A 16,271-nucleotide genomic window follows, 5' to 3' on the forward strand; every position below is an offset into this window, starting at 1 on the left:
TCTTGTTTCCTTGGGAACACTAGGGAACATTCTCATCTTCTCCTCTCTCTCTCTCTCTCTCTCTCTCTCTCTCTCTCTCTCTCTCTCTCTCTCTCTGTCTGTCTGTCTCTTCTTCTTTAGTTTAATATGCTCACTGGTGAAGTGCACTGCTAATCTTTCATAGGACCCAGGTTTCATTCTCCGCATTAACTTAGTGACTCATAACCACCTGTAGCCACAGTTGCTTGGGAGCTGAAACCATCTTTTGAACTCTGTGGACACCAGGCATGCTTACAGTGCATATGCCGCAAAACACACAATCAAAATACTCATCCACTTAAAATAATCAAATTTAAAAAATTATAAAAGATATTTTGTTGCTGTTTCTTTTTTTTTTTTTTTTGAGAGCTATCAGTTCAGATCCATGTCATATTTTTTAATTGGGCAGTTTGTGGTCATGATTCTTTGTTTCCTGAGTTGTTTGTCTTATCTGAATATTAATCATTTACTAATGATATAGCTAGATTCTTTCTGACTCTGTGGGATCCTCTCTACTCTATTGATTATTACCTTTGCTATGCAGAATCCTTTTGGTTTTGTGGATTCCCATTTGTTAAGTTTTGAATTTCCTGAGCAAATGGGGACCTATTCAGAAGTTTCTTTTCTGAACCTATATCTTGTAAGGTACTGCCCATGTTTTCTTCTAGAAGTTTTAGCATTTCAGGTGTCATATCAAAGTCTTTATGCCATTTTGAGTTGAATTTAGTGTAGAGTGATAGATAATGGGTTTAATTTCAGTATGTGATGTGTAGACATCCATTTTCCCCAGACCATTTGTTGAAGATGCTGCCTTTCTTTTAGTCTTTATTTCAGAAGATATTATGAAAGCTTCTATGGAAGAAATGCAATCAATAGTTCTGCCCAGCTGTAAAACCCATAACTCTCAAGAATGACCTGGTAAGGTATCATGAATGACACAATAGTGGCATTTTTACACTAGGAGTGACAAGTAGCTGACTTATTGGGTTATGGCTCACTGAATGGTAGGGAGTTATGACTGGTATTGTAAGTCTAGCAAAATTCTTATGGCTGGAGAGGTTCTAGACCCTAGAGGAACACCTTCTACTATCATTTCCCTAACAATGTAATTTCTAATTGTATTATAAATACTCACCCTTTTCTCTCATCAAAGAAGCTTCCTTTAATGGAGGCTATGTGAGATATCCACAATTGGTCATAATGCATTGAATAAGTGACTGTGGGTTACTTAACCACAACCAGTACCTATCCGTTGTAACTCCTACATCTAAGGATCAGCGAGCATCCTGAAAGAGAGGCCATGAAAACTAGAAGAACCAGAACCATAATGTCTTTGATATAGTATCTTATAGATATGACAGAGAGGCTGCAACTATAAAATTTCAATGATAAGATTGTCTGGACATGAACTATACAATGACAATAATAGTTGACAGGCCAATGTAGTTGAGTAAAATTTCACAATGCCCACTTCTAGATGAAAAGCTATAGGCAATTAATGCTTTCTGAGAGAGGGAGAATCAATTTTCTCCAGTGAGGGACCCTCTGATGCATTATCTGATCTATGTGCCCACATACATGTGTGCTTAATACTAAATGGATTTGGCATGATATATCTATCTCTATTTTTAATCTATGTATGTATGGCTTTCATATTTTATGTATTATGTTTGAGTGTTTTCATAAGTAACAATAGTTAAAGAAGATGAGATCATAGACTTGAGAAGGGAGAATACAGGAGCAGTTGTGGGCAGAAAGAAGTGTGGGTATGATACTACTGTATAATTTCTCAGAAACTTTAAATAAATAAAAGAGGTGAAAGTTGACATTCATAATTCTACTTAGAAAGAGAGAGGAACACTGATCAAGAGTAAGATCTATACAGAAAGACAGTGGAGCAGGTTTGAGATGGTTTCTGGTGGGAGATCCTCTGCTGTAGGCCTTTCCAGCACTACTATGGTTGTACTGTTTTTTGCTCCCTTTGTACTGAACATGTCTTATGCAGATAGTATTCAATACAGTGACCTCTAGTCAAATATCCTTGTTAATCTAAATCAATTAAAAAATAAATCAAGTTTCTCAGTTAGGAGGCCACAGTTCAATTCTCAGTAGCTAGAGATGACTGATGCTGACCTCGTGAGGCCTTGTCTGATCCTGAGGGGCCTTGTGGAGATGCAGAGTATTTTTTTCTGCTGAACTTTCTAGTAGGGGTCCTATTCAAGAGACTGCTCTTAGTGAAATATGGAGGTGGTTCGATTCCTGCTCTGCCTGATCTCACATGCACATCACACCACAGAGATGCAATGCAGTTTTCCGCACATCCCACAGAGGCTAATTCTCCCAAGAGGATTCAACTTGCAGGTTTGTCTTTTCTTCACTTGATCTACCATGTCTGTGTATAGATATTCTCAGGACAACCCTTCTATTTTAAGTCTGATCTTTGTCCTCCATTTATTTCACATCATTGTCTGTACCTGATCAATGAGACTGAGCTTGACAAGGGAGTTTGACAGAAACATCTTTGTCCCCCATCCTCTTCCCTTCTCAGACTTGATGACAAATTATCACTTGTTGAATTGAACAGTCTTATCTTGAGTAGAAACCCAAAGTTTTATAGTAATATGATTACACCAAATTTTAATTTATAACAGACACCATGGCAAGCAATTAATAGCTAATGATATACATTATAAATTGTTGCTCAAAGGTTATGTAAATGTGACCTCTCTCAAAATACTTTACTGTAGTCATCCTTTCTCTTTGATATAAGACACAGATCCTATGATGAGAGGAAGAAACGCCAATGGCAAAAGCTTTGTGAGATCACAGTAGGCTTCAGCATAAGAGTCCTTTAACGTCCACATTACAGTACTGTGGCAGTCAATTTCCTGCCTGAGTTCTTGAATGACTAATTAATATGCATTTAGTTGATATAACCTGGAGAGTTCCTCCTAAATTGCAAACCTTGGCAGAACAGGAGTGGACGAGGAGAGAATGTGTTATGCAACTCAGAATGGCATGTGACTTAGAGTGAGTATGCTTAATAATAATGAGCTCTATATTTCTAAAAGGCAGAGGAACATGATTTTATTTCCACCATGCCATAAAAAAGATATATTAATAAATAGATATTATTATTTACACCAACTTGAAACAGAATATCTACATGTATGGAGAACTCATAAGGCAGCCCATAAATATGCAATTTTTATGTGTCAGTAAAGAAAAATTGGCATTTTTTGTTTTGTTTTGTTTTTCGAGACAGGGTTTCTCTGCATAGCCCTGGCTGTCCTGGAACTCACTTTGTAGACCAGGCTGGCCTCGAACTCAGAAATCCACCTGTCTCTGCCTCCCAAGTGCTGGGATTAAAGGCGTGCGCCACCACCGCCCAGCTAAAATTGGCATTTTTTTCTGGAATTTTTTTAGTTAATATATTCAGGTCAAGGTTGGCTGCTCACTGATCTAGAGGTAGTGGAACCTGGAAGAATAGAACTGATAAATGAGGCCGACTAAAGTCTTATCCAATAGTCAACTTTATTTAGAGCATCAGACACTTTATACACTCCAGGTTAAGAGGAATCACGTTAATAAAGTGTACAGTCCCAAGAGCAAATCCCAGGAGGCAGCAAACTGCATGTGTGGCAAAAACCTGTTGTTATTGTTGTTGTTGTTGTTGTTTTTCTCATGGAGCTATATAAGCAACTAGCAATAGTCAGTTGTAATGAATCACCTGAAATAAACTCACTTCTATCTGCTACACAGGGGAGGGGCACGAAAGCATGATCCAAGAACAACCTTGTGGTTTGGAAGAAACTGAGGTCACAAGACTCTTGTTTGCTTGGCGTTTGCTCACTTCATAGTCATAAATGTCTTCACATGACTCCAAATGTAAAGCGTAAAGCCTAAGATGAAGGATGATTATTATATCAAAAATATAGGAACTTTAGTATGCACACTCAAACACCCACCCTTCCACACCCACACACACCATTGTGTGTAGGCCTTTGTGTACCCTTCTGTACATGAGTTGGTTAGAGTACTAACTCTAAGAGTGTCCCACCTTGTTTCTACTTTATTAAAGACAGGTTGTCATTGGTGACTACAGCTTTGTGCACCAGACCAGTAGACCCTGGAACATCTGGATATTATCCTATTTGCAATGCCAATCTTGTCTTACACATGCTGGGATTATAGAATAGTGCTACGGCACCCTGCTGTAACTTGGTTCGGGCTATCAGAATCCAGGACCTCATGCCAGCTGGTGCTCTACAGCCCTTGAAAGTGCATGTTTAACATGTAATAATGTTCTAGGACATGTTGAAAAGCCTCATTCTGAATATAAAGAATAAAAAACCTGGGGTGGGGGTTATTGTTGTACACTTCTGAAGGATAATAAAGGCATATGAATTGTTACATATTCTTTGGGCAGTAAATCTGGGGCCATAGTGCAGTAAGATCATCATGATCATGTACATTCTAAGTGTAGCTTAAAATGAACAACTTAACACTGAAACAACTAAAAGAGCAGAGGCAGTTCTTCCAAATGATGTGTGTGTGTATGTGTGTGTGTGCGCGCACGTGCGTGCGCATCTGTGTGTGTGACTCTGTGTGTGAGCATATATGTGTGTGCGTATGTGAGTGTGTGTGTGACTCTATGTGTGATCATATATGTGTGTGTCTGTGTGTCTGTGCGTGTATGTGCACGTGTTAGTTTCTAGTCTTGCTTAACAAAAACAAAAGAAAACAAAAAGAGGCAAAATTCATGAATGACTAGAACATATTTGTACCAGGAAACAATTGCTCATTCACAGCATTAAAGAAAAATCATCAGGGCTATACAGAGAAACCCTGCCTCGAAAAACCAATATATATATATATATATATATATATAAATGTTTTATCTGCAGTCATTAGTGGAATCATGGTTGTTTGTTTTATAGCCCACTCTGTGTTTGGATCATCTTGGGTTCAAGGAGCAGATGCTGTGTAAAAAGAGGTCTGGCTACAGGCACCTGGCCTTTGCTGATGCTAGAGCACTCTCTTGACACCCCCTTATCTGGAGACTTCCGTGAGGCACACTGATTAGCAGCGGCCAGGAAGTCAAAGGCTGAAAAGATGGTTGACTGACTCAGCGGGTAAAGCTCTGGACATTATATTACCCCTGGCTTGAAGCATACGGAATCAGTCCTGAGGCTCTCAAAGGGGAGGAGAAAGAACCTTGCACAGCTTGGCATGGACAGTCCGTGTTTGCTGAACCAAAAAACAAACGGCACAAAGACATCTAAATTTACAGCTCCAACGGAAGCACTGAGCAAGGCTAATTCAGGGTCCAGGAGGCTTAATTCAAAATGCGGTCCATTTTATACTTCAGCATTTGCTTTGTCCAGGGTGTGAAAATATTTTACATTAGTTCTATATGTCTACATCTATGAATCTTTATTTTTATAGCTGTATGCCTATATATGTATCTATATGTGTATCTAAAGTAATTCATTCTTTTCTTCTAACTGAAGCTGTCTCGACAAATTATTTCAAAAGTATAGATATAACTAAGTTAATTTGTAAGGAGCCGTCCTCACATTCGCCATTATAAGATGGCACTGACACCTGTGTTCTAAGTAGTAAACAAACCATCTGCACATGCGCTGGGGTAGTTTCCCACCCCATGTGCTCTGCCTTTCCCGTGATGACAACTCTGGCTGATGGGCTGCAGCCAATCAGGGAGTGACACGTCCGAGGCGGAGGACAGTCCTCCATAAAAGGGAGGGGGCTCCGCCATCTCTCGCTCTCTCTGGCTCTCTCTCTGGCTCTCTTCTCCACTGGCTCCTGATGGGGTAAGCAATAAAGCTTGTGCCGCAGAAGATTCCGGTTGCCCTGAGTGTGTTCTTACCAGGGGGAACAAAAGCGGCGGGCAACATTAATTAACACTTTTTAATAGACCCCTTAAATTTTAAATGATGCTTGTAAATAAATATTTTTATATTTATTTTATGACAAGCACGTTACTCATATAAGAACATTGAACTTTCAGTACTTAAACTGCCCCCTGCCATCACTATATCATGTAAATACGAAGTTACACTTTCTCCCATACTTATGCTTTCTCTCCTTTGTCCTCTAAAATGTTATTTAGAAACACAAAAAGACTTCTGAGAATTTGCTGATGAACCTGGATAATTACCAGAAATATTAAAATTTAAAAATTAAATTCCAATGAGTTAAGATAAGGTAATTAAGTTTAAAAATTTTCCAGTATTTCCGTTTATTGGTTAAGAGTGTCAACCAAAGGACTAAGCCTCAGCACCCCAGTCCCTTCACATGTAAGTGCAGGTAATGGCAATGTGTGTCTGTGAGAGTTTCTAGTACTGAGATAATGTGTAAAAACTTTAAAACATGCTGGGCAAGGTACCATTTAATGGGTGGTTATTGTAATTGCTATTTCAGACTAAATATTTAAATACCCTTATACCATTATAAAAACACAGACATCACAGTAATTCAAGAAATCAATGCTATCCTTCCTCTTCAGAAAATTGCAGGAAGTCAGGTTAATTTCTTAGAAAAAAAAAAAAAAAAGCACATGAAGGCTTTCTAAAAATTCTTCACCATAAACAAGCCTATAAAAGTTTTGATTACATTTGGTATATATTGATATAAAATAATGTACTCTTCTCACCTGTTTATGTTCCAAAATATGCATTATCTTAGATTTGTAAGTAAATTTTTGACAATTTTTATTTGAGTTGAATTTTATACTTTATGCAATGTATAATATTCAGTGTTGTGAAAGGTTAACTATATTTAAATGCCTTTTCCTTTTAAATACACACCTTGCCTTTGACACATTTTTTTTAACATAACCTTTAGTTTGACACTTGTTATATAACTGTTATTTGTTTATTGTAGAATCTTTGGAAAAATAAAGTTCACAAAAATGAAATGAAAGCCACCTTAAGGTCAATTAATGACAATTTTCCATTTCCAGTGCTTCTTGCCACATTTTGCTTCATTAATATGTGTGAATCTATGTATGTGTCGCATTGCCGAAACAAATGGCTGGGGTATCATTGTATGTCCTACTAGAGACATTAATACAAGGAGGCAACGTCACATACTGTGTTCAGATCTTGGCTCTCTAATAATTAATGGTCTGCCAAAAGAAATCACTAATCTCTCCCAGTCTCTCCTCCCTCGATTGATATGGGAACAATAACACTGAGGAGTTGTAAAACTCCTCGGTGTCTTCAGTAACACATTTAAAATAATATTTTGGCAGTATACCATATGTTATTAAATAACGGTCGAAACAGATTTTAAGAGTTTTTTTTCAAGAATATGTTATAAATAATTTAATTAGTTTCAGTTAGTTAACTTTTGACTCTAGTTGACAAAAAAGCCAAATGGCTATAATAAGGATTCTTAACATTCCGAGCAATCCAGAGATGAGCTAGCCCAGCCTCTCCAATGTGGCTTCGAGATGGTTCAAGTTGCTGCTTTTCTTCCCTTTCCTCAGCATGCAGTCTTTGTGCATGTGGTTTCAGACTGTGCTTCTGGTTCCTAGGTGCTGCATCCTTCTATATTTGCATGAGGGAATGCCCATGGTGATAAGCAGCAGAAAATCTCTGACTACTGTTAATGATAAAAAACAAGGTGAGCATTAGAGAAGGCTGGCTTGCTTTCATATCTTATTGGCCAGAAGGGTGTCAACTGCTCCTAGGAAACCACCAATAGAACTAACATGATTCTGGCAGGTTTCTCAAGTCCTGAGCAGCCAGTGGATCCTAATAAATACCATTGTCATACAAAGCATCTGAAGCATGAAGGGAGGAGTCGAAGGCTGTACCAAAGCCTCTAGGATGTCTGCTACATTACGATCATATTTCAGCAGTTTTTATTTCATTGATCAATTTTACTGTGAATATTCCCAGAATCCCATCTCTAGTCAAACTTAACTGTGCACATCTTTGTATTCTAATTCAAGTTTTTAGAAAACTAGTTAGGTAAATGTCTCATTGATTTAAGTCTCTGAATATACATTGTCAAGTTACCTACTAAAATACAGCAATAACCTTAGTAATTGTCATAAATTTGTAGATACATATATATCTCCAAACCCCAAACAAAAACAAAACACAAACAAAAGCAGCTTTTACTTCAAAGAAAATAAGAAATAGTTTATTCTAGAGCCAAAATTGAGTGACCATGTTCAAGGAACACAAATATAGATTATGGGAAATTCCATGTTCCCATGATTTTATGGAGTTTTTAGGTAACAGAACAAAGAAAGTCATAAGTTAAAATGCTTTTCAAATGGATTGGTGGAAACAGCAGGTAGGTGGTTACAGAAAAGAAGGAATTACTATAGAGAATAGCTGCTATCTAAAGACAATATTAGTGTGTGGGTTGGAAGAAATTAATGGTCTATAAGTCAAAAGTCTTGAGGGTTTCACAGGATAATCATAAGGACATTTGGCAGACCTAGAGGTGGACAGTGAATGGGGTATTAAAGGATTAAACATAGATGTTCAACATACCAAGCACTCTAGAGTGACTGAAGCTCTATCAGGCAACTTTGTAGAAGGCTCAATATAAAATGTACTACACTCCTTTTCAGGGACTTTACTCATATGTCTATATGTCATTGTGAGGTAAAATTGATATTATTTTATTAACTTGCAATGACTTTCCTTGCTGAATTCTATATTTCTTTTCTTTATATATTTATTTTTTATTCTTTGATCCTTGTTTATAGTCCAGACTTCATCCTATTTCTGGTCTGCCCCCATGACTCCTAGCCATACCATACCTCCTCCTCCCCTCATCTCCAAGAGAATGTCCCCACCCTACCAGGCCTCCACATTCCCCAGGACCTCAAGTCTCTTGAGGGTTAGGTGCATCTTCTCTCACTGAGGCTAGACCAGGGAGTTCTTTGCTGTATATGTGTTGGGGGGCCTCAAATCAGCTGGTGTATGATGCCTGGTTGGTGGCTCAGTGTCTGATAAATCTCAGGGGTCCAGGTCAGTTGAAACTTCTGGTCTTCCCATGGGGCCACCCTCCTCCTCAGCTTCTTCCAGCTTTTCCCCAATTTGACCACAGAAGTCCAGGCTTCTGTCCATTGGTTGGGTGCTACTACCTGCATCTGACTCTTTCAGCTGCTTGTTTGATCTCTCAAAGGGCAACCATGCTTGGCTCCTGCCTGTAAACACACTGTAGTATCAGTAAAAGTGTCAGGGCTCTGGGCCTCCCCTTGAGCTGTATCCCAATTTGGACCTGTCATTCTCTTCTCAGTTTTTGTCCCTGCAGTTCCTTCAGACAGAAACAATTCTATGTCAGAGATTCTGACTGTGAGAAAACAGGACTGAAGTCCGGAGAGCCAGCAGAATGGAAACAGGCAACCTTGGGAGGTAAGAGGTGGGGAATGTACCAGAGACCTGGGAGGTGAGAGACTCTCAAGACTCAAAGGGAGGGATCTTGGATGAAGTTCTCTACAGTGGGGAGAGGAAACTATTAGAGTCAACTCTAGTGGAGGTACAGTGCATCAAGTGGAGGGATGGGGTTGACATCTCACAGTCAAAAGCTCCAAACTCTACATTTCTAATACTTCAGTCACAGATTTTAACACTGGTTTCTATGTGGATAACCATACATGTTAACCTTCCATTTTCCATGTCTATTCTTTTCTTATTCAGATAATGCCCTTGTACATACTATGGAGTACTTCCAATATAATGCTGAGAAAAGTGAAAATTGCAGGCATTTTTGTTCTACACTTTTATGCTTTACTTAAGGAGAATGCCTCTAGTATTCAATGTTTGTATTTTTTTTTATTCTTTTCAAAACTTAATTACAAACAGAGAATTCTGTAGTAAAGATTTGTTATGGTGAAAATAAGGGGTTGATATTCACCATGTTAGAAAGGGCAATTTGCAAATTCTTCTAGAATAACAAAAAACCTAGGATAGCAAAAACTATCCTCAACAATAAAAAAAACCTCTGGTGGAATCACCATCCCTGACCGCAAGTTGCATTACAGAGCAATTGTGATAAAAACTGCATGGTACTGGTACAGTGACAGACAGGTAGATCAATGGAATAGAATTGAAGACCCAGAAATGAACCCACACACCTGTGGTCACTTGATCTTTGACAAAGGAGCTAAAACCATACAGTGGGATAAAAAGGTTTTCAACAAATGGTGCTGGCTCAACTGGCAAATAGCATGTAGAAGAACACAAATTGATCCATTCTTATTTCCTTGTACAAAGCTCAAGTCTAAGTGGATCAAAGAACTCCACATAAAACCAGAGACACTAAAACTTATAGAAGAGAAAGTGGGGAAGAGCCTAGAAGATATGGGCACAGGGGAAAAATTGCTTAACAGAATAGCAATGGCTTGTGCTGTAAGATCAAGAATCGACAAATGGGGCCTCATAAAATTGCAAAGTTTCTGTAAGGCTTTGGTCAATAAGACCAAAAGGCAATCAACAGATTGGGAAAAGATCTTTACCAAGCCTAAATCTGATAGGGGGCTAATATCCAATATATATAAAGAAGTCAAGAAGTTGGAGTTCAGAAAACCAATTAACCCTATTAAAAATGGGGTACAGAGGTAAACAAAGAATTCTCATCTGAGGAATACAAAATGGCTAAGAAGCAATGAAAAAATGTTCAACATCCTTAATCATCAGGAAAATGAAAATCAAAACAACCCTGTGATTCCACCTCACACCAGTCAGAATGGCAAAGATCAAAAACTCAAGTTACAGCAGATACTGGCAAGGATATGAAGAAAGAGGAACACTCCTCCATTGCTGGTGGGATTGCAAGCTGGTACAACCACTCTGGTTATCAGTTTGGTGGTTCCTCAGAAAATTGGACATTAAGATCCAGCAATACCATTCCTGGGCATATTCCCAAAACCATATTTTTGGGTTTTTTAAGACAGGGTTTCTCTATATAGCCCTGGCTGTCCTGGAACTCACTTTGTAGACCAGGATGGACACAAATTCAGAAATCTGTCTGCCTCTGCCTCCTGCATGCTGGGATTAAAGGCTTGCGCCCCCACGCCCGGCTTGCTCCAACTTTTAATAAGGACACATGCTCCACTATGTTCATAGCAGCCTTATTTATAATAGGCAGAAGCTGGAAAGAACCCAGATTTTCCTCAACAGGGATGGATACAGAAAATATGGTGCTTTTGCACAATGGAGTACTACTCAGCTATTAAAAACAATGAATTTATGAAATTCTTAGGCAAATGGATATATCTGGAGGATATCATCCTGAGTGAGGTAACCCAACCACAAAAGAACTCATATGATATGCACTCACTGATAAATGGATATTAGCTCAGAAGCTCAGAATACCCAAGACACAATTTGCAAAACATATGAAACTCAATAAGAAGGAAGACCAAAGTGTAGTTACTTCCATCCTTCTTAGAAGGAAGAACAAAATACCCATGGAAGGAGTTACAGAGACCAAGTTTGGAGCAGAGACTGAATGAATAACCATCCAGAGACTGCCCCACGTAGGGATCCATCCCATAAACAACCACCAAACCCAGACACTATTGCAGAAGCCAATGAGAGCTTGCTGACAGGAGCCTGATAAAGCTGTCTCCTGAGAGGATCTGCCAGTGCCTGAGTAATACAGAAGTGGATACTCCTAGCCATCCATTGTACTGAGAACAAGGTCCCCAATGAAGGAGGCAGAGAAACTACCCAAGGAGCTGAAGGGTTTTGCAGCCCCCTAGGAGGAACAATATGAACTAACCAGTACCCCCAGAGCTCCCTGGGACTAAAACACCAAGCAAAGAACACACATAGTGGGACTTCATGGCTATAGCTGCATATGTAGCAGAGGATGGCCTATTCGGTCATCAATGGGAGGAGGGGCCCTTGGTCCTGTGAAGGTTCTATGCCTCAGTATAGGGGAATGCCAGGGCCAGGAAGCTAGAGTGGGTGGGTTAGTGAACAGGGGGAGGGAATAGGGGATTTTCAGAGGGAAAACTAGGAAAGGGGATAACATTTGAAATGTAAATAAAGAGAATATCTATCAAAAAAGGAAAAAATTAAAAAAGAAAGAAACTGATCATTTACCTCTATTGCACTTATCCGATAATTGAATGTGACTCAGTTTTATAGTGTAATATGATTATAATTGATGGCTATCATGTTTCTAACGGGGTTCCTTGGATAACTGTATTTTTCACTATGTTTAATCACTATTCTTATACTTCTGGCTACATGTAAGATGCTCTTTGTAAATCCCTTACAGTAAGAAGAGGCAACTAAGTTATTATTCCTGTAGAGAATGACATCGTCACAGACGAGAGCTCCTTTTGTTGCTAAAGTTATGAACTTAAATTCATTCTTTGTGTAGTTTGAGATGTGGGCTGTAAAGTCAAGGAAAAATAAGGCTATGTTTTTCTTTATTGTCCTCAATAATATTTATTGTTAATAAACTTGTCTTAATTGTCAGGAGTTAAGTTAATACCACTTGCAGGAAAAAATGTGGAAAGGAAAGTAGTTGCTTTCTCAATGTTGGTAGCAATGCAAACTCTCTGGGCTCTAGGGGAACCCTATGACAGTGGACTGATGACCTATGCTTAGAGTTGAAGGGTCATTCCGCTGTCATATGAGGGCATGCCGATCCTAAATCAATGTGGTGTAAGTAATACCATAATGACAAAGTGTCAATTTAATGGTCTCTCTGAAGGGCTAATTGGTAATTATTTCCTGAGATGACAGGCCATTGTTTCTCTATGGTGAAGGATAGTGAGAATGAAGAGAGGCCTATTTGGAACCTTACAAAGAGATGTTGTTAAGATAATAGGTACTCGTTTCTCTAGCTGCATATGTAGAAGATGGCCTAGTCGGCCATCACTGGGAAGAGAGGCCCCTTGGTATTGCAAACTTTATATGCCCCAGAACAGGGGAATGCCAGGGCCAAGAAGCGGGAGTGGGTGGGTAGGGGAGTAGGATGGGGGGTATAGGGTATAGAGAACTTTCAGGATAGCATTTGAAATGTATATAAAGAAAATATCTAATAAAAAATAAATAAAAAGATAACGAGTACTAACTTGGAATGAAGATCAGTAAGAACTGAGTAACAAAATATTTTCCAAGAATCTATTATGCACAAGGGATGTTATGTCCTATTTAATCAAAAATTGTCATTGAGAATATCTTCATAGAGGAGGAAATTGAAGCCCAGGGAAGTGAAGTATCATGCCAAAATTGTGTAGCTGGTAAGGGTTTGAGTTGTAGTATATGCAATCAATACATCCTTAAAACCTGGGACATTTTTCACCTAACTGATCTAGGGCGTATAAAAGGAACAGTCAAAAGTAAAAAGTTCATGTAACTAGGAAACATATGCCTAATAAAAGAGGTCAGAACAGAAATTAATTTTTGACATTCTCAGAAGTTCTATAACTTGAAATTAATTTTAAAGAGGCAGTTATGGATATGAGGATATATACACACACATACATACCACACACACACACACACACACACATATATATCTACATATCATCTCTATATTTCTATATTATCTCTATATCTCTATATATCTCTATATCTCTATATCGCTATATCATCTCTCTATCTCTCTATCTCTCTCTCTCTATATCTCTATCTCTATCTCTATCTATCTCTATCTATATCTCTATATAATGATATTCAGTATGATATAAATAAATTGGGTACAATTTCAATGATAAACATAGATCATTATTATTAGTCATGCAAGATTATGGAATCACTGAAAATGGGAGAAATATCTAAGTGATATTTGTTGTGTTTAGCAATGAAATTTTAGATACAAAACCAAATATGTATTTCTGGAAAAAAATGTATAACTTGGATATAAGTAAAATGGTATGGAATAAGCAGGGAGTATTGATATATTTAGGAAAATATAAATTTAGGAATACATAAATGAAACCTACTCAGTTGTGTTCAATTGCGCGTGTGCGTGTGCACGCGCGCGCGCGCACACACACACACAAACACACACACACACACACTCAGATACATCTTTATATGGGCATCTGTAATAACAATTAAAGAAAACAAGACCATGAATTTTAAAGATAGTAAGGTGGGGTACATGGCAGCGGTTGGTGGGAGGAAAGGGAAAGGGAAAGGAATTATACAAATACTTTATAATATCAAAAAGTTGGGAGAGATGGTCTTCCCCAGGGAAGAGCAAAACAAATAGTTGTCCACTGCCAAATGATCAGCCCTGAAAACAATATCCAAGTAACATTATATAGACATAGTAAGTTAAATTTAGAAATTTTTGTATATAAACATACACATATATTTATACAATTATAATTTTTAAAAGGCCATAAATTTGAATAATAGGGAAGATATATGGGTGAGTTTGAGGGATGGAAAGGAAAGGAGGAAACATTGTAATTTGAGTATAACCTCAAAAATACAAAATAAAAAAAGAATGGAGGGCATATTATTTGAAATAAACATAAAAACAAACAAATAATATACAACTAAGTAGAATCATATTAGGTGGATTAAGTCAGTCTTCCAAGCATTGCATATTTTCTTTCATTTGAGATTTAAAATTTCATATAAATACACAAAATTATATATGTATATATTGCATATGAGATATGAAAGTAGAAATAAATCTAAGAGGACAAAGGAGAAAAATGGAATTAGTAGGAGAGAAAAGGGGATCAGAAAGCATGAGAGGGGTGTCCTGAACATAGAATGTACACATAAATAAGAGCTTATATAAAAAGTAACAATTAAATTATTTCTAAATGAAAAAAAATATTTAAGTGGATCTACTATCTGATGGGGAGAAAATGTCCCAAATAGGCATCGTATACTATTAAGTAAAGCCTCTAGTACCAGGAACGAGTTGCTTCCTGTTGAATTACTGGGTAAAGGGATCCCATTGACATCCCACCACACAGAAAACTTTGATCAAAGCTTTCACTGCTCTCCATAGCCTGACAGTAAGGTTCTATTGCTGAAGACACAGCTTACACTATTGAACATGGAGAAATCAACTTACTGCCACTGAGAAGCTTCACCCCTGTACTGTAAGCTTCTGCTAGGCATAGGACCTCCATCAATAGCACAAAATGCCAGCCTTGAGAACGGAAAAAGGTTTTCACCAACTCCATATCTGACAGAGGGTCCATATCCAAAATATATGAAGAATTCAAGAAACTAAACATCAACAATCAAACTAATCCAATTAAAAATGAGGTACAGATATAAACAGAATGCTCAACAGAGGAATCTTAAACGGCTAAGAAATGTTCAACATCCTTATTCATCAGGGAAATGGAAATCAAAACTACTCTGAGATTCTATCATATGTATGAAAGAATGACTAAGATCAAAAATTCACATGACAGCTCAAGTTGGTGAGGATGCAGAGCAAGGGGATCATCCCTCCATTGCTGATGGAATTGCAAATTCATACAGCCACTATGGAAATCAATATGGGGATTTCTTAGAAGTTTGGTAGTCAATCTACCTCAAAATATAGTTGTACCACTCTTGGGCATATACCCGAAGGACACCCCATCCTGCCACAAGGAGTTGCTCAATTATCTTATTATCAGCTTTATTCATAATGGGCTAGAAGTATAACCAACCTAGATGTTCCCTAGTATAAGAAAATATAAAGAAGTTTGTAGTACATTTACACAATAGAGTAATACTCAGCTGTTAAAAACATTGACATGAAATTTGCAGGCAAATGGATGGAGCTAAAAAAAATCATCCTCAGTGAGGTATCCCATAGACCCAGAAAGACAAACATGGTAGGTACTCACTTATAAGTGGACAGTAGCTGTTAAATAAAGGAGACTCATTTTATAATACACAGGCCCAGGAAGCTAAGGAACAAAGGTCTCTACACAGGATGCATGAGAAGGGGAAATAGAATAGATTCTGCTGGTGGACTAGTGGCAGGTGGAGATTGGTACAGGAAGATTTGGGCACATGTCAGATATGGCATAAGGGGAGCAAGTAGTGGAAGAGATGGCTGGATTTTGTGCAGGTGTGTGTGTATGTGTGTGTGTGTGTGCGCGTGTGTGTGTAGCCCAAAAGATTATTGAATTTGCTAGCCTGTGGTTCCCTCTCAGGGGTGGAATATTGGTCCCTATTTGTGAAGGTACCACTACCTTGGAACACAGGACTCCAATAACTGATATGCATCTGACATGAACACTCTCCTCTCTCTCTCTCTCTCTCTCTCTC

The sequence above is a fragment of the Mus caroli genome, chromosome 4 (assembly GCF_900094665.2).
Source record: "Mus caroli chromosome 4, CAROLI_EIJ_v1.1, whole genome shotgun sequence".
Taxonomy (NCBI): Eukaryota; Metazoa; Chordata; class Mammalia; order Rodentia; family Muridae; genus Mus; species Mus caroli.